This window comes from Rhinolophus sinicus, chromosome 7 (genome assembly GCF_057876585.1).
Source record: "Rhinolophus sinicus isolate RSI-liver-muscle chromosome 7, RSI-T2T, whole genome shotgun sequence".
Taxonomy (NCBI): domain Eukaryota; kingdom Metazoa; phylum Chordata; class Mammalia; order Chiroptera; family Rhinolophidae; genus Rhinolophus; species Rhinolophus sinicus.
The window spans coordinates 14,347,755-14,367,102 of record NC_142507.1 but is presented as its reverse complement, the minus strand read 5'-3'; positions in this window follow the sequence as shown (position 1 = coordinate 14,367,102).

Below are 19,348 nucleotides of genomic sequence, written 5' to 3'. Positions count from 1 at the left end.
ATCATCAAACACATTAACATGACTGCTTGCAGTGGGAGGAAGAATGAGAATGGCAGTGAGAAATTGAGAAATGGGGATCAAAAGAGATGGACGGACGGACGGATGGATGGATGGATGGATGGATGGATGGATGGAGTGATGACTTACAAGTGAGCCAGGCAGTTGGTCAAGAGAGAAGCTGTGCAAACCAATGAACTGAATATAATTAACAACCTTCTGTACTTGAAATCCAGAAATAAAATAAACTGTCCAAGAAAGCTGATAACTTTCTAGGGCAATAAGACATTATTGAGGTGGCATATTCAGATTGAGATGAAAAACTAAACAGAGGTGTAGTGTTGTTCAACATTCACTCAGCCTCTGAGACTTGGATTTGCCATGAACTTCACATCTGGCTCCCTAAGACATTTTTCCAGTTACCAGCCAACAGTGAGAGCCTAGAATGGGACATGTCTACTGGCTCAGCATCTTTGACATAAGCAGGCATAAGCAGCTGCTATATGGCAAGCTGAAGTGAGACAGCCACTAGCAAAGGGGGACAAACACCCTGTAAAGACACCTTAAAGTACCATTCAATAGTCCCATAGTATAGAAGACCCACAGAACACTGCAAACTGCACCGTCTTACAGCCTAACCTGTCACGCAGCAAATGGACAAGCTCAGCCTCTGCAGCCTAAGCAAACCCAAGGGCAGCCTTCACGTACATCCGTGGAAAGCAGGCTTCCCTCCTCTCACTCCTACTTCTATCCATTCACTCACATGCGCATGCAGCTTCAAGCGCCAAGATCACAATGGAAATGACATTATTGCCTTTTAAATAATTCATCCTTCAGAAAAGTCCCTCTTAGAGAGCTCATGTAGTATGAATGGAGAATTAACAGTCCAAGGCTGAGTTATCCAATATGGCAGCACTATCCACATGTGGCCATTAGGCACCTGAAATGTGACTAATTCAAATTGAGATGTTAAGACCTAGTTTAATAACAACAATAATAAAAAAAATGTACAATATTGCCTTAATATTTTTATATTGATTAAATGTTGAAATGATATTTTGGAAATATTGGCTTAAATAAAATACATTATTAAATCACTTTCACCCGTTTCTCTTTACATTTTCTTGAAGTAGCTAGTAGAAAAATTTTGATTATGTCTGTGGCTCACCTTCCATTTCTATTAGGCAGCACTCATCTGGGGACTTACATGTTGATTTACAGCTTCTCTTTCAGTTAATAATGTGAAATTGAAACCTGACTGTTTTCCTACAAAAGATGGAAGATTTCCTCTCCTACATGATGCTGACGACTAAAAATCACGTTCGGTCCCCTAGCATTTCTTGTCAGTGTTGATTCGCACTAGAAGCTTCTGACCTTTTCTTTATTTTTAATTCTACCTTTTAGTTTAAATAGAGCAGAATCAAGCCACAATAGAACAGGAGGTCCATGTAGGTGGAGGACAGCCTGTAAATACTCCAATGATGATCTGAATTACATTAATGAGTTGCTCAGGTCTTTTGTGACAAGACATCTTGTAGCAGTCAGAAGGTCTCTTCTGGGCTTCTACTTACAATCCCAGCATAAAATATCACTGACAAAACTAGAATGGAAAAAAAAATGATAACAATTTATACCCAAATATGTCACTTCCCACTGTAAAGGGAAGTCCAAAAAACGGAAAACTCATTTATCTTTTATTCCCAGGAGTCAACATGAGAGGAATTCGAGATTTTAAAACACAATACACTCCTTTAACGTTGGGGTGGGGGTAAGAGGCTTATATAATTCAAACACTAAAATGTCACCAAAGACCTTTATTAACTTGGGAATTAAAGTACATTTTCTAGTTTGAGTATCACCACAAAAATATACTGCCGTTCTTTTTTAAAGTTTTTTGTTTTTTTTTTCCCTTCGTTTGAGTCTGATCCCTCGAGTCAACCCCTAATTGTCAGGGGACTTGTTGTAAGTAATGGTCATTTGTGTTTCATAATTATCTTGAATCAACACAATTAGTTCCACATTCTGCTGTTTTCTTCCTAACGCATCTGTAAACATTTTTCTACAATTCCAGCAAATAGCTTTTGGCAATAATTAATTTTTTTAATTAAATAAAAAAGAGTGATCCAAGATGGCTATCTTAAATGTGCTGTACAGACCCCTCCAACAGTGTAAGAAAATATTCTTCGAGATGCCAGCCACAAGATTTTCTCTTTTAATTATCAGCCACAGTTCCACAATTTAGAATGTCTTGGTCACAGTTTTAACGTGGTTAAACCAACATAAAGCCTGAAGGACATTTAATTAAAAAAATAAGAATGTACTGTAGTTGATTGAATGATTTCATTTTATTCCTCTGGATCGTTTTTATTCATTCCACAAAAATGTATTAAATACCAGCTATGTATAGGACAAGATGTGATGGTCTCAAATTTTCCCTACGTACCAGAACACCTACAATCTACCTTAGTGACTCTGATTCCGTGAGTTAAAAGCAGATCGATCACGGAAACGTGCTCTTGTAACCACAACCCAAAATGACTCTGAAGTAAGTGGGACTCAAACCCCCACTTCTGAGAAATACTGAAAAAGAGCTTCAGACTCTCTTAATCTTGAAGCGGTGCGGAATATAAACCTTCGTCCCTTAAAACAAGAGGTGGTAATATGCCTCACATAATTCAAGTAGAACTAAAATGATCCAAATGTAATGGTCCTTACCCACCTGCAACTAGGAAAGCATATGGAAGAAGGGGGTAGAGAGTTGGATGTTATTTCTAGAAAGTCCACTTTGAATCTCTAAGACTTTCTGCAAAAACTTCTCCTAAAATAGTATTTTCTAATAGGTCCTTCAGAAACAAGTAATTCCTCTATTAGCTGGTAAAAACTGCAGGCAGGAACTAAGCATGGAAAATGCATTTTCTTCGGGGCACTTACCCAGAAACACTTAGGGCCATCTGGAAGGTATGGCCCCCAAGACAGGACCACTAAACAGAGTCATTGTGTTGTGTTCTGCCCCGAGTCCCATCAAGGATGGCATATTCAGGTGTGCGCTTTGTTTTGTCTTGTTTTGTTGTATTCTTTTCTTCTAGGATGAGGCTTGGCAAATTTTAAACAGTATGATGACAGGCTGACAAGGCAGGTTTTCTGGTGTTCTGAGGCCTGGAGACATAGGTAGTGCTGCCTGCCCATGAAAGAGAGAGAGACAGAGAGAGAGAGAGAGAGAGAGAGAGAGAGAGAGAGAGAGAGAGAGAGAGAGAGAGAGACAGGGAGACAGAGAGAGAGAGAGAGAGAGAGACAGAGACAGAGAGCGAGACAGAGAGAGACAGAAAGAGGGAGAGAGAGAGAGAGAGAGAGACAGAGAGAGACCTCCTCTCACCGAGGTGAGGCGAAAGGGCTGTGAGATTGAAGCCTCATCCTTGTGACATTATTTTGGATTGAGAGTCCTTCTATATTGTCATCGCTAGTTCTAACAGGATCCTAACCAGAGAGAGATGAAAATCAGAGTATATCAATATATCAATAAAATATCAAAGTATATCAATGTCAATAATGGGGTATCATTAAGTATTGCATACCAATAGGGTATATCAATAAAAGTTGGAAGACTAAAATTGGTGAGCCCCACCCCTGTCATGATGAAGAATAGCACCGATCCCACCTCAGGAATAGAAAGCAGTGGCCTCAGCCTGTCAGGAGGCATTTCCCACAGTGGCTATAGCCATCCTGTTTTAAGTTACAGTATTCTTTTCTTTAATTTCCCCTGAATTAATATCCAGTAGCAAAAAGTAATTTCCCTATCCACACTTGGCAATTGGGAGAACATTTAGCCACTTTAAAGCCAGGTGGTGGCACAATAAGGAAAAGACACGAGGTAGTTAAAAATTTGAAGAATATGTCAATTGGTAAAATTAGATAAAAAGTTACGCTGTGTTCTGCCCTACATTTGGACTATCGCAAGTGAGGCAAACTTTTCTAGGCAAACCGCTGAGGACTGCCAATTTAACAAGCTGTTCCATGCTGCAAGGGACATATTTATGGACATACTTTCAACAAGACGTACCTAGTGCTACCAAGCTGTGCTGTACTAAAGAGCAGAAAGAATCAGAATGATAGATTTAAAAAAAAAATAAAGGATTTCACACATGGGTCCCATTAAAATCAGATCAAGTATTCTGAAATTTACAGGCAAAAATATTTAAAATGATGACAAGGGTTGTTACAGGCTCTAAGAAGAAAACACCCGGGAAATGTAAAAGATAAGATTGACACAGCATGTTTAGCTCAGGCTGTTGTACAACAAGGCTCTCGAAGGGAGAGAAGAAAAGCCAAACTACATTGTGAATATTCTCATTTTTAATCAGTTGGGTCAACATGACTCTGGTGCTATTTAAAACCTAGGCTCATCTCATGAATCTTTTTCAGTATAAAGATTACTGTTCACAAAATCGCTCAAAAAAGATGGATTTCACGTCTCTTAATCTTTTGATGGTTCAAATGTCATCTGAAGTCACTACTAGTACTATTATTTATTTTGAGAAGCCTTTGGCTGTTCCCAATGACAGTGCTGTCTATCTTTGGGACTGTGTTTGGGATACTGGTGAGTCAGAACTGTTCTCTATTGCAGACCTGCTACCTATTTCTATTTCTGGGAATGGAGATACCAAGTCAACTTAGAGTTCATCTTCTTTGTCCTGGGGGGTGGGGGGTGGGGTGGAAAATCATCATTCTGGGGAAAGAGTATAAAAGCACTGGTAGTGCTGGTGATTTGACAAGAACTTGGAGTGTAGCTGCTTTAATAGTTGGAGTTACCCTTCGCACATGCATTTATTTACAACCATCCACTTATTTGACTATAAAACCTTGTAGGAGGAAAAGAAACAGAACCAAGTACCTTTTACATTGATCATCAGTGTCACTGTAACAGTTTTGATCGTCCTACGTGTCTATACACAGTTTCTACAAAGGGCCAGGTGGCGAATATTTTATGCTTCCTGGGTCACAGGGTCTCACCATAGGCCCTGAACTCTGGTAAGCAAAAGCAGCCATACACAATATGTAAACACATGAGCATGGCTGTGTTGAAATTAAATTTTATTTACAAAAACAGGTGGGTGGCAGGCTGGGTGTGGCCCTTAGGCCCTTAGTTGGATCACCCCAGGACTAAGGTGAATCCAACAGAGGCTGCCTGCAGAGGCCACAAAAAGACCTATGAAGAGGAAAGTCAGGTGAAGGAAAGAAGAGTCCAAGACTGGTAACCGAACTCTAGAATCAGAGTTGCTGGAGAGGACGACTGGCCGTAGGTTCTGGAACAGCCAAGTCTCCATTCCATTCTGATAGTCGCTCTGAACTACCGCGTGCCCAAGGCACAGTTGTGGGTGTGAGAACTGAGACAGCTTCTCTAGTAAGGCTCTATTCTGGAAGCTCAGTCTTCCTGAGCATGTCCCTTCCTGCTCCCACCCACATGCTGGGAAAGCACCAGTGGCCCGGGGTGGTCTTGAGGGAGCAGTGTGTCAGTGGGTGGGGCATGCCTAATCTGGTGAGTCAGAACTGTTCTCTGTTGCAGACTTGATACCTATTTGTATTTCTGGAACTGGAGATATCAAGTCAGCTTAGAGTTCATCTGCTTTGTTCTGGAAAAAAATCATTGCTCTGAGGAAAGAGTATAAAACAATTGGTGTTGGCTGTTGATGGCCACAACGGCAGCAGAGAAAATGGCTCTTCTGTAGTCTGACCAGCTGTTCTAGTATCTTCGTCTGAAGGAGATATACCTATGAAGACTAAGCTCTTGGACTGAGCAAGTTCCTGAGGGTCTTGGTCTTTTCATGGAACACCACAGGGAAAGAGGACATTGGACAAAATGCAGTCATCGTAATTTGAATAACAAAATAAATATAGACTCCTTCCGTACCCTGACTTGGTGAGGGGGGCACACCAACTGTAGTTATTAAACTAATGCCACAAACAGAAAAAACATCTCCTCCTTGTTCTTGCAAAAAGATGTTAAGCTGATGAGGTCTGTGTGTTCAGATCTTCTCCTAAGACCAGGACAGTGTCACAATCATTAAAGATCTACTTAGGTAGAGATGAGAATACCTCAACGGATTGAAAGAACAAGGTAGGTTAGAAGAAGTTCCGTCTCCAGAGAGCTCGTGTGGGTTCAGGAAAAGGAACAAATTATTTCCACTAGACACTAGCCAACATGGCAAATCAGGACTTTATTTCACATTAAAAATAGTTTGAGTCCTTCGGTGATTCATATTTATACACACTTTAGAGCCTTCACCTTGCACGTTCACTCGTTGCTTCATTTTACCGTCAGAACAATGTGTGAGGCAGGTAGGGACAGCGTTCATAGTACCCTCATTGTTTTTTCAGGTGAGGTAAGTAAGGCCCAGAAAGTGTCAACGATTTGCTCAAAGTTCCAGAAGAGCAAGAGCCATCGCTACACTGGTCTCCATCCCAGGTCTGTTCATTCCAAATCCCACATTCGCCCACACCCTGGCTGCCGGCATCTTTACGTTTCAGCCTCTCCTCTACCTCAGCTGCCCAGTGTCGCAGGCACCTGACTACCTGTTCACCTCAGGCTGCTTCTTACTCAGTCTGGAACAAGGCAGAACAAATGAAAGAAGGGAAATGGAGAGCATACAACCAAGGGATACACGATTTCATGGAAAGAGTGCCACGCAGAGGTCCAGTGCCATGCTGTGAAACCTTGAGCAAGTTACTTGCCTTCTCTGTGCCTCAATTCCTTTATCTGTGGGATAATGATAGTACCTACTTCACGGAAGTGCAGTATGGATGAATTGACTTTAAAATGCAGAAAGGAATGCCTGATAAATGCCTACTACATGGCAAGTGATAAGTGGATGGAAGTAGTCTTGAACTGGAATCAGAAAAAGAAATCAGCTCTGACTACTAAGAGGGTGACCAAAAACAAGTTATTTCACCTCTTGGGCTCCTATTTTCTGCCCTAGTACTAGGAGACAATAATATCTATCCAAACTGCTGCAGATAAGAAGTGATAGCACTTTGTAAAGTACTAGCCAAGTTGTAAACTATCTTGGTAATTACCTTTTCAAGTGACTTGTACCACACAGTACAATTGTAGGACTGTAAATCAGAAATAGTAGGTTCTTCCCTATCGAAAATGTCAGAAAGTAATTTATATAAAATGTAAATCTGACCTGCTTACCCCTTATTAAAATCCTTTCCATCTCACATAAAAAAGAGAGCGAGAAAGAAAAAGAAATGTCATCATCCACCCTGTCTCCAGCTGTCAATATCCTATGCACGCAGAGTATTTCAATGATTGCTGCCATTTATTGAGTCCTCGCTCTGTGCCATACGTTATCTCATTTAGTTCCCATAGAAATGCTGTAAGGATAACAAAGCCAGTTTTACAGATGAGGAATCTAAAACTCGGGGAGGTTAAATAATTTGTCCCCTGTCAACAGCCAGCAAAGAGTGAGGCTGATTCAACCCAAATTCCAGAGATGCCAAGACCACGTCTGCAACCAGCCACTCTACATGCTTCTTCCACCAAAAAGAATCTCTCCTGACTCTGAAACAATACAGTACCTGGCTCTTATTATTCTTATAGGAATACAATTCTACCTGGAATTATAAGTTTTTGTACATATCACACCCTAGCTGCCAGCCAAGTGCCTGGGAGCGGAGAGAAGCAGGATGACAGAGAGGGAAGGGTAAATCCGCATCTTCCCTGGGCTTTAACTGCCTTACCTGAAAATGAGTTGAGAACTCCTACCTCACAGGATTGCTGTGAGGGTTGTCAAAAGACAAAAATAATACAATTTAGCAATGAGTGTGATGGCCTTTATTCAAGGGAAAACAATCTACAGATTGGGGGATCATATTGTCTCATAAGCAGTGGAGCACTCTTCTCGAGTGAGAATGAGTTTCATGGAGCGTTGGAAGAGGCAATGAGGAAACAGGCGTGATGGGCTATGAGGTGGGGGACTTCCTCGTAAGGCCAGAAGGTCCTGGTTCTAGGGTAAGGTGATCTGGCTAAAGCTGAGTTGTAGGATAGTGACTAGTGTAGTTTAGGTTTCCTTGACAGTGAGGCATTTCCCCTTAACTGTAGGCTGACTTAGGTTTCACTTTCCGACACAGGCCGGGTATTTTTGTGGGTCCCGATACACGAATTACCTTTATCAAGGTCAATTAAGAGCACAAAGTTTAAATCACTCTGAAAATGACACAATACTACCATATGTGACCACAATGCAAGTTTATTAAGTTGTACTGAGATCAGAAGGGTTCGGAGGATAAACTGGCTCTTAACCAAAACGAGAAAGAGCCAGTGGAGATTGGAGCACAGTGCGGGGAAAGCCTGGATTACCTACTGAAGCTCCCTGGAGAGTGGAATTTTCAGGAAAATAATTAGCAAATAAGTTATAGTGGATGAAGAGGAAAATATACAAAAGGAAGATGGAAAAGTGCAAAGACAGTGTACCTGCCATCACTCCTGTACTTGAAACCCTAATGGGGCAGCAGATTACCGGTCTACCCTTAACTGCCCTGTGCCCCACCTGTCTGCTGGCCCCCAGATCTGGTTCCTGCCTTCCTGCTAGGTTCTGGGGTGCAAGTTCTGTAGTTCATACAGAAGGGCTTATGAACCAGAAGGTGCGATACAGGTGTGAGGTGTTCGTGGTGGTGTTATTCCAGACGTATCAGGGTGAAAGCTCTTCTCAGGTCTGGAAGGCACCAGGTCTTCCAGAAACCCAGGGGCATTTACCAGAGCTGGAATTTACCATCAGGGAGGGATTCATCAAGCTCTCCCGTGACATATTGTAGCTCTAGAAAAGATTCTAGGTGAGTTCTGTGAGACTGACTCTATTCATCTATTCTTAAGAAAGTTTTCACCAGATTTACCAAGAGAGCCTTAAATGGGGAGAACAGCTTGTTTCCTTGACAGCAAAAAATCGACAGTTTTTTTTTTTTTTTTAATCCTTTGTTGTCAATCAAGAATGCCATAGAAATAATAGATGCCTAAAAACACAAGGAAAGTGCTTTTTGTCTCCCCCTCAACTTCGGGGGTTTGCTTCCAAGGAGATTAACAAGAGGTAGGAAGGTTTCTGAAATGTGAAATGTGAGCAGTGGGCAGCAAAAACCCTCAGAGCGAATGGGGGACAAGCTACAACTGAAAACTTGCCTTTCCCCAAGAGTCAAGGAAGTGTGTGCAGCCTTCGGACCAGCAGGCTGGCTGCTGGGAAGCACAAAGGCAACATTTCAAAACAAAAACAAACAAGAAACAACAACAAACACTACAGAAAGGGACAACTCTGTTTGCATAGCCAACTCCGGCCCAGGCAGAGCTGCTCAAGACATGGCCAGGTTTCTCCTGGTCTTTGGATCTGGGCGCTGCCTCCAGAGCAGCCCAACCCCCACCCCCATCACCCCCACCGGGCGCGGACTACCCACCCTGGGGCTGACTCCAGGCCCCGGGTTTCTCAAAGGGGCTGAGGGTTCTGTGGCTGCAGCCCCTGGTGATGTGTTCTCCCAGCCTCCGCCTGGCCCACTGGCTGTTAATGAGCCTTCATTACAGAAGCACTTGCTATTGACCTTTTACTCTATAGAGAAAACAGAGGATGGGGCGCACGGGGAAGGGAGGGTGCACTAGGGAAGGAGGAGGAAAAAGCGGCTTTCAAAGTTCAAAGGATTTACTTTGTATGAGAAAACACATGGGGGCTTGAGGATTGGTGGAAGGCATCCCCCTACCCCCATCTTTAATATCTGCTCAACAAAAAAATCAGGATTAAAACCATCTCGTCGGCCTCTGGGACACTTAAAAAAAAAAAAATCCCTTTCTTGTGTGTCCTTCTGTACAAGGGTAAAGACCAGCTTTCTCCGTCCAAGTCGCGAGTGCTGAAGGGAGGGCGAGCAGTGGGGAGCCCAGCCGGAGCCTCTGTCCTTTGCCTGTTCCCGATTCCATGGCCTGAGGCGATGGTTTGCATTTTTAGGACAACAGCCGGCTATCGGCAAGCAGGAGACCTCTCGTCAGGCTTCATTACTGCACACAAAATGACACGAGCGAGACTGTGCTCACAACTGCGCTTACGGAGTGCTGCGGCGAAGCCATTGCCTCTCCCAGCAAATCCCACCCCCTTTGTCCAGCCTACTCACTCACAATTGCCCCAAAGCTGAGCTTTATGTGTACAGTGCCCTACCTGGGGACACATCGCTCCCCCTGGAAAGCAGGCTTTACCACCTAGCTTTCTGTTTGGTTTATACAATTTCAGCAAGACTTAGAGAAGAGCTGTATTTGCCAACTGAACTCTGCAGTTCAGAACCGCCCTTCTCTTCCTTCCCCCTTTGATATGCTTCCTGAGGTTAAGTCTCCATCACACCATCTCCAGATCTAAATAGGATGATAACCTGGCCCTGGGGACACTGATAGCTGGGAACACAGACCCCTCTCCTTACAAGGTCATTTAAACCTTTGTAGTCACCTGCCTAATTGCAATAATCTTTATGTGTCTGGCTTAAACCATAACTGCCCTTTTAAAAAAGAAATCTCACAGCCAATAGATGTAGATTATCATCATCAAATCCTATCTATTAAAATCTGATGCCTTTCACATGTACCCTTTGAAACAAGGATGAATTTGTTTGTATCAGCCAGAAGAGGGGTCATGATGGATTGTTTAATGCTGATACACCAACCATTCTTACAACATATCTTGCAGTCACAAGATTTAAGTGTAAGTGCAAGATTACTGATTATTTTGAAGGAATTATTTCAGTGGGAAACATTTAAGAGCAATCAGCCAGGTAGACTTAACTTGGCCTTGAAGCTCCAGCAAACTTATCGGAAGCTTCTGAGGCTCAAATTATGTGGACGAGTATTAGACAAAGCCAATATATGACTCTTTAAAGGGAACCACAGTGAGATGTGACCTGGGAGACTAAAAAGAATGTAAAGACCACTGGCTAACAGTGCCGTGTGGAAAGGGAGATCAACGTATTACATAGCGTTTTCTCGCCTGTTCCATCAGTTACGGTATGGGCTCAGCTACTATAACAATGTTCCCCCACATATGGAGGCTTATATTATGACAGAAGCTCATTTTTCCTTTGCTTAGAGTCCTGAGATGTATAGGCCAAACTGACAGAGCAGGTCTGCTCCACAATTCAGGTATCCAAGTTTCCTCTATCTTATTGACTTAGCAATTCCTATGGCAGTAGTTCCCAAATTTTAGCGCAGAGGTTGGTAAACTTTTTCTGTAAGTACCATATAATAAATATTTTAGTCTTTGCAGCCCACATATATCCTTAGTTATATATTCTTCTTTTGTTTTGTTTTGTTGTTGTTGTTTTGTTGTTGTTACAACGTCTTTAAAAACATGAAAACCATTCTGAGCTCACTGATTGTACAAAATCAGGCCACCCCAGTGGTTTTGGACCATAGGCTATAGTTTGTCAGTTCCTACTTAGGGCATCAGGATTAGATGGAGGGCTTTCTGAGCCCACCCCGAGCTTCTAATATAGGAGGTCAGGGTGGGACCCAAGAATTTCTAACAATTTGTCATGTGATGGTGCTGTTGATGGTTTGCAGATCACACCCTGAGACCCACAGCCCGACAGGTTGCCTTTGCCTTCATGTTCAAAGCTGAATCTATTGCACATGCAAGTTGCAGCATAAAGAAAAGGAACACAGTCAAGATCATGGATATTTAAGTGTAGGACGGGAAACTGTACGTCTCACTTTCACTCACATCCCATTGGCCTGATCTTAACCATATGGCCATGACTGGCTATAAAGGAAGTCAGGAAACGTAGACAGCAAATGGATGTCCATGAGTCCTACTACAACTCAAGAGGTTTTATTATTAAGAGGAAGAAGAGGAGAACTCACTTTGTGGAACAGATTGTGTCCCAGCGGGAAAGAAGGGGACCAGTGGAAGGTCTCCCACACTTTCAGATGGACTTCACAGTGATGGCCCAGGGATCTATTGCAGATGGCCCTGGAATCTCTGCTGTATTCATGACAAAAAGTAAACTCATGGCATAGCAGAGGGACCTTAACATGTATACACAGCAGACAGCTACCACAAGGAATAACGTCAGCTCCCATTTCCTAAATAAATATCTGTTCTGTGCCCTCATGATGCTAGAAATTCTGCAAGTTCCAATTCATTACTTCTGGTCCTCCAGGCCTATCACTCGTCTTGAGTTTCTAGAAACTTACCAACCATTTGTGGTAAAAAAATAAAAAAATAAATAATAATAATAAATCTGTTTCATAATATATGCCAAATCAATAATAGATGAAATGTAAATGAAAAATAACCATAGATACTTTATAAAAAATTTGTTTTTTAATTATAGAGTAAGCATAATTTTGGGGCAAGAAAACATTCTACATGGTATAAAGAGAACACCAATAAGGTCAACAGACTTGTGGGGGGGGGAATATTTGCAACAAGTCTAACAATAATAAATATTAATACTCTACCCAAAGGACATGGGACGCAATTCTCAAAAGAGAAATATGCAAATGACCAAAGAACATAAGTATATTTATTTTCATTTATAAACAAATATATTCAAATTAAAATCTATGATTTCTTGCTATCAAATTGGCAGTTTATTTTTTTTAAGCGATGATACACAAATTAGTCAATGTTTAAGGGAAAAGGGCACACTAATTCTGCACTAATGCATCTCTAGTTGCAGTTTGGTTATATTCATCAAAAGTTTTAAACATGTATTATAGTGGACAGATTCTTAGGACGGTCCCATGGCGCTGTCCCCGGGTGTTCATGCCTTTGTGTTATGCCCTCTCCTGCAGTAGTAGCACGGGACCCGAAATTTATGTGTAGCCAATAGAATAAATACAGCGAAAGAAGCAGGATGCATGTGATTACATGATTACGTTACATAAGATTGTAACACTTGTCTTGCTGGAGTATGTTTCTCTCTTGCTTGATGGTTTGAAGAAGCAAGCTGCCTATGTTGAGAAGCCACTTGGCAATGAACTTTCAGTCTGCTTCTAGGAGCTGAAGGTAATCTCTAGCCCACATCAAGCAAGAGAATTTGGCTTTCAGTCCTAGCACAGCAAGGACATGGACTCTTCCCACAACCTGAGTGAGTGTGGAAGTAGATGCTTCCCAGTATAGCTTCAGATGAAACCACAGCCCCCACTGATGATTGACACCTTGACTGGTGCCTTGAAGAGAGACCAGCTAAGTTGTGCCCAGACACTTAACCCACAGCAACTGAGATCATAAAAGCGTGTTGTTCAAAGTTGTGGAGTCTGAGATTATTTGTTATGCAGCAATACATACTAATACGGGTAAAAAAAAAAAAGTTTAAACCCAAAATTCTACTTCTAGGTATTTATCTAAAGAAACTTAGCCACAAGGATACCCATCACAGGATTTCTTTTTTTTATATTTACAAAAACTTAGAAACAACCACTATATGTAAAAACAGAGAATTTGTTAAATTATGGAAAATTCACAGAAAAGAGATATTATTCAGCTAACAAAAACTATGATAGAAATAATTATGTATATTTAAAGAAAAATGATTTAAATATAATAATAAATGAAAATAAGTTTCTAAGCCAGCTTACATAATCAATTCTCATTTTAATTTTTAAAATGTTTATGCATGTATAGAATATAATCCCTGCAGTTCCATAACAAGTATAATAATAATTACCCTGAGAGGTAAGACTATAGATTCTTTTATTTTAAGACATGTATTTTTACAGGTTTCTTTACTGAACATTTCATGTCTTTGCAAAACAGCAAGAATCTGAAAATGAATTTTAAATGTAAAAGGGAGGGAAGAAGAGTCCCCAGCTTCATGAAAAAGAAAAGGCTGCAGCCCAATGTATGTGTTAGTTGTTTCTACGGTTATTAAATATAAGATGCAGATGTCCTCAGAGGCTGGTAAGCTGCTCACTGTAACAACTACCGTTTCTTGTGCATTTACAATATACCAGGCACATGCTAAGAATTTGGAGTGCGTTCATTCATTTAACCATGTGTAAAGGGTGAGATTTAACCCCTCCGTTCAGACAAAAGAGCAGCGTATACTCCACCTTGCCCCTTGCTAGAGGGAAGATAGCAAGTGACACATATTGTGAGCAGAAGTGAGGGGATCACTGATCACCCAGGACCAGATCAACTCTCTCAGACGTGGTCTGGGCACTGATCTCAGATCAATCAGCTAGTTTTCCCATTGCACAGCACTTCTCAAAACCTTGCAGTTTAGGTTTCAAGGAGCCAGAGAGACGTTCTTTATTTGTTGTGGAGTGTACCACAAAAATAGAAGAGGCCCTTACCGCACACTTTCCCCCTGAATGACTGAAAACAACAGTTGCTCTTACAGATGCATGGAAAGAGCACAGATATTTCAGTAGGCTTGAGGACAAGCTAAAAATTACCCGCTCCTCCTAGGAATTACTCATGCTGCTAGAGAGAAATTGAAGTTTCGCTCGTCTCAAAATCGATCTCACTTTGCTTTAGTGGCCTTGGGCAAGTCGTGTAATGTCTCAGACCTCAGGCTGTCTCTTTTGTAAAATGAATTTTGTTGTTGCCTTCCCTAATTAGAGGCTGGCCAGGGTGATCTCTCGGTTCCTCTCAAATGGAGGGTATGTGATTCCAAAACAGATTCCCCCATCCTCATCATGTTTCATTAGTCAAAAAATTTTAAAAAGGAAGTCTGGAGAACATATCTATAACACAGATTCAATGAATGAGTAAAGCTTTCAGAAAGAGATTAATATCCAGAAATCTGGGGCTTATAGGAAATTCTTATAGACGATTATCTTTTAAGTAACTTTACATGCTTCTAGCGTAGTGCCTTCAAGTAGAGATCTGTAGTCCTGTGACATAAAGTCTTCCTCCTCCACGAGGGCAAAAGAACCCAAAACACCTGCGCTGTGATAGATGGGTCCCAGAGACTCACTTCTTGGAAGGTCACTTTTATTGCTGTAAGTCAGTCTAAAGATTTCCCATTGGAGAAAGTGCAGCAATGACACGTGTTCATTCTTCCACAAAGACCAGCCCTTCACCCATGGTTTTTCAATATTTAAACAAACAGCAAAACAAAGCTGTGTGTCAGTGTCAACCTTGTGAACTTAAAAGCCTGCACCTGTACAATTACTAATTAACATCTTCAGTAACAAAGCTGGTAGGTAACAGGTGACATTCACACCTCTTAATTGGTGTGATTAGCAGTCCTTTTGTTGTCAACCATTAGCAATTCTTCTCAAGTGTAAAATGCCACAGATAAGGGGACACTGGCCATGGGTGGATTGACAGGGGGATGGTAAGAGTGAACAAAAGTTTATAAAACAGATTAGGCTGATTTAGAGGGAAGAAAAAATATGGTCACTGCAAGACACTGTCTAAAACTGCTAAATGAGTAGGAACACGATTGTATCTCCTTTTATTCTTTACTGGTACTGTAAATCTTGACATTTAAAAAAATTTATTATTTCCCCCTATTAGTTGCAATATGGATGTGAAAACCCAAATTAATGTTAAAAAAAAAGAAGTGAAGGCAGGTATGTCTGGGGAGCTTTTTCTTCCCTAACAATACATTGTAAGATTTATCATGAGATTCTTGATGACAATATCTTTGGGTTTTTAAAACAAGAGCCCAATTATAAAGACTTTTTAAGAAGACGTGAATCAAGATACACTTCTGTATTTCTTCTTTAATCTTCTCTTTTCTTTTTCAAAGAAGCAATAGGGGACTCCCCTCCAGCTCACTGAGTAACTTCTTTATGTATCCAGTTGTGGGGGCAGAGCCCCAGAAAGTAGTTTCCAGGCTCTCGGCTTCACATAGACAGGTGCTGGCTCAGGTAGTAAATGGCCATCAACTGTGATTGCATGGCCATCAGCTGTGGCTACTTGGCCGCCAGCTGTAACCAGTGAGCCATTGGCCACAATATAACTGCTGTGGCTATGCTAGGAAAGAGAGAGAGAAGAGAGGAAAAAGATGGGGGCCAGCAAGAAGATGGCGGCTGGGCTGGCAAGCGTGGATGGCAGTTTGCGGACAGTGTGGATCCAGCCTCCAGTGAGAGTATAGTGCCGCCAGAGAGAATATAGTGGTATGACTCCCCCACCTATGGCTCCGTGGGTGTTCCTTTTTGGCCTCACCATATCCTGCGTTCTTGTGTGGGGAGCGGGAGCAGAGACCCCGCAGGCCGCCCCGCATGACAAATGGCGCAGCGAGCAGGGTCTCCCGCACGACACCAGTGTTGCAACCGCATCGTTAATTAATAACAAACTTTTATTTAAATTTCTTGCAAGGCATGGCCCTATATTCGCATCATTCAAGTTGTCAGATGTTAGCTTCCAGGCCTGCCTTTTCTATAACTTTCTGATAGTTTGTCTTCTTTTCTTAAAGACGTGGCTTCATACTGACCACACAGAAATGTTACTATCCTCCTACAAAGTAGAGGTTCCAATATTTCTTTATAGGGGGAGGGGTTACCATGTTGTTATTCTAGGACGAAAAGTATACGTAATATATTTGTGAGCTCCATGAGGGCAAGAATTATGTCTCCTCTATCTGTCAATCACCAACTTCTAGTCCACATACTTACAGAATGTGGCTGCCCGTGTCAGTTAGATCCCCACTCACCACCCCCCATCCCCCGCAGGTGTCTCTTTCACATTATACTATTTTGGGTTTTTCACAATTCTTCTGGAGTGAGCATGACCAGAATATTTGCAATCCTCATTGACTTCTCCCTTTTCCTGAGATTCTTCTTTTCCTTTTGGTAACATTCTTCATGATAACATAATTTTTTCTTACAGTTGTTCTACTTTCACTTTATGGATTTGGCTTCCTCTCACCTGTTCTTTTCATTTCATTGAAATTCAGCTTGATTCCAATAACGTCAAACTTTCCCAGATCATTTTGAGTTCTTCAACCTTATCTTACCTCTTGCTTACCATGTATCCACATTGCCCTGAATCATATTCTTTCTTTAACCTACCTTTCCAGTTATCTCTATATGCCAAACCTTAGGGACTTAAGACACTTATTTTATGTTGCCACAGTTTTATGGTTCAGGAATGTGGGAAGGGCTGGGCTGGATTGCTCACCTTGATCCACCTGGCCTCAGCTGAGCGGGTAGTCTGAAAGATCCATTTCTAAGCTGGCTTCTTTATGCACATGGCCCCTCACTCTCCACACAGGGTCTCTTCCTCCAGGACCTCTGTGCACAACTTGGGCTTTTTACAGCATGGTTGTCACAGGACAGTCACTCTTCTTACAGAGCAGCTGTTGTCCCTCAAGTGAGCCTTCCAAAAGCAAGCATTCCAAAGGCCCAGGTGGAAGCTGCAAGGCTTCACATTCCATTCATGGGTCCAGCAGGTCTCTAAGGCCAGCCCAGAGTCAAGAGGAAGGGGAAGAGTAAACTCTAACTCTCTACGATGGAAATGATTTGCAGGGGCAGAGGGAGGGACAGAAGGGATGACAGCCATCTGAAAGACAAACTACCATACCTATTATTGTCATTTTGATGTTTTACTTTTCTTTCCTATTTTCAATTTCTAATAGTTACCTACCTAATATATAGGGTGTTAAATATGTACCAAGCCTATGCTCAAGCAGAATAAGAGAACCCACCCTCACCTCATGGGAAATTACTTAAAGGGCACTATGAGGCCCTGACACCCCAAAGTCATCACCGTTAACCAGCCTGCCAGTCTCTGGTTTGAGTTATTAACGTCTTTCTGGGGGGCCCCGGCCAGGTGCAAGATTACAGGTGCCCTGGCAGAGAGGCATCACTCATCAAACATGAGTACTTCTTCACCCAGAATTACAAACTGATTAAGATATATTTTGGGGTTTTCCCTGGGGATAAGTCGAGTATAGAGTGAAGGAAAATGGTGTTGGAGCAACAGCTGCCCCTTGGAGTAGACAGAGCCGGTGTGACACTGGATAGTGGGGTAGCAAGAGAGCAGGATGGGTCTTCAGGTTAGAAATGGTCCGGGTGGGTGCTGTCAAGGGTAGTGGCTGGTGAGTGAGAGTTGGCAAGTATGTGTGGGTGATGTAACAATATAAAATATTTACCTGCCTAATGTCAAAAGAATATATATCACCTATCATCTCTTTTCCCCAAAGAACACAATTTAAGAGTTTTCCATTTGTATATATACAGAGAGATGGAATGATGGCAGCCATCTTGGAGACAAACTGCCATACCAACCCCAAACTTTCTCATTGTCATAGTTTTTAAATATATATATATACATACATATATATATATATAGCTATCTATATATATGATAGCTATAGATGATATAGATATATAGATATAGATCAACAAAATAAGGAACTTGGAGCAGTTAAACCATTCAGTTCCCACTCTCCCAATTGATTTATCTCCTAGGCAGTCTATATCCAAACTACTCAGAATTTTTTTTTTAATTGTGCAACTGGTCACAAAATGGTCATTTAGACTATTAGAGCAGTTACTTCTGACCTTACTATTGTTATCACACTTTGTCCAGTGTCTCCTTCCAGCAGACTTCTAGTTTTGTTATCTTTTAATACATACGTAGCTCATCTTCCTTAGTAGAGACTCTGCAATTACTAGTCAGAATAATACCTTCTGGAATAATGATTATATTTTTCAGCTACCTTATTGCCATGTAAATATATTCCATCTAATTGTATATAAGCAGGAGTATCATGCATAAATTCTGAGAGGTCCTTAAAGAGATGCAACTGTCCACATTCTTTCCTCTTTTCTACTGACAAAGGAAGAAATGATGTTTGCTCCGGCAGCCATCCTGGATCATGAGGTAGAAATCATAGGTTAAGGATAGTAGAGCAATAAGATGGAAGGATCCTCAGTTCCTGATGATTGCTCTACCTACTCCCAGCTCTTTGCTACATATCATATATGAGGTATGATAAAAAAATACGATGAATGCTTAAATTTAAAGTATTACAGTAAAAGACACATTGCCATTAATCCCCCTTCAAATACTCCCCCTTGCTTTGAACACACTTATCCCATCCTTCTTGCCACTTTCTGAAGCAGTTCTGGAAGTCCTCTTTCGTGAGTGTCTTTAGTTGTGCTGTCATGGCTGCCTCAATGTCCTGAATCATTTTGACTTTGGGGAAGAGCCAGAAGTCACACGGTGCCAGATCCGGTGAATAAGGTGGATGAGGACACACCGTAATGTTTTTATTTGACAGAAATTGCTGTACCAGCAGCGAAGTGTGACACGGAGTGTTGTCATGATGGAGGATAAAGTAAAGATACTCACAAAAGAGGACTTCCAGAGCTGCTTCAGAAAGTGGCAAGAATGATGGGATAAGTGTGTTCAAAGTGAGGAGAGTATTTTGATGG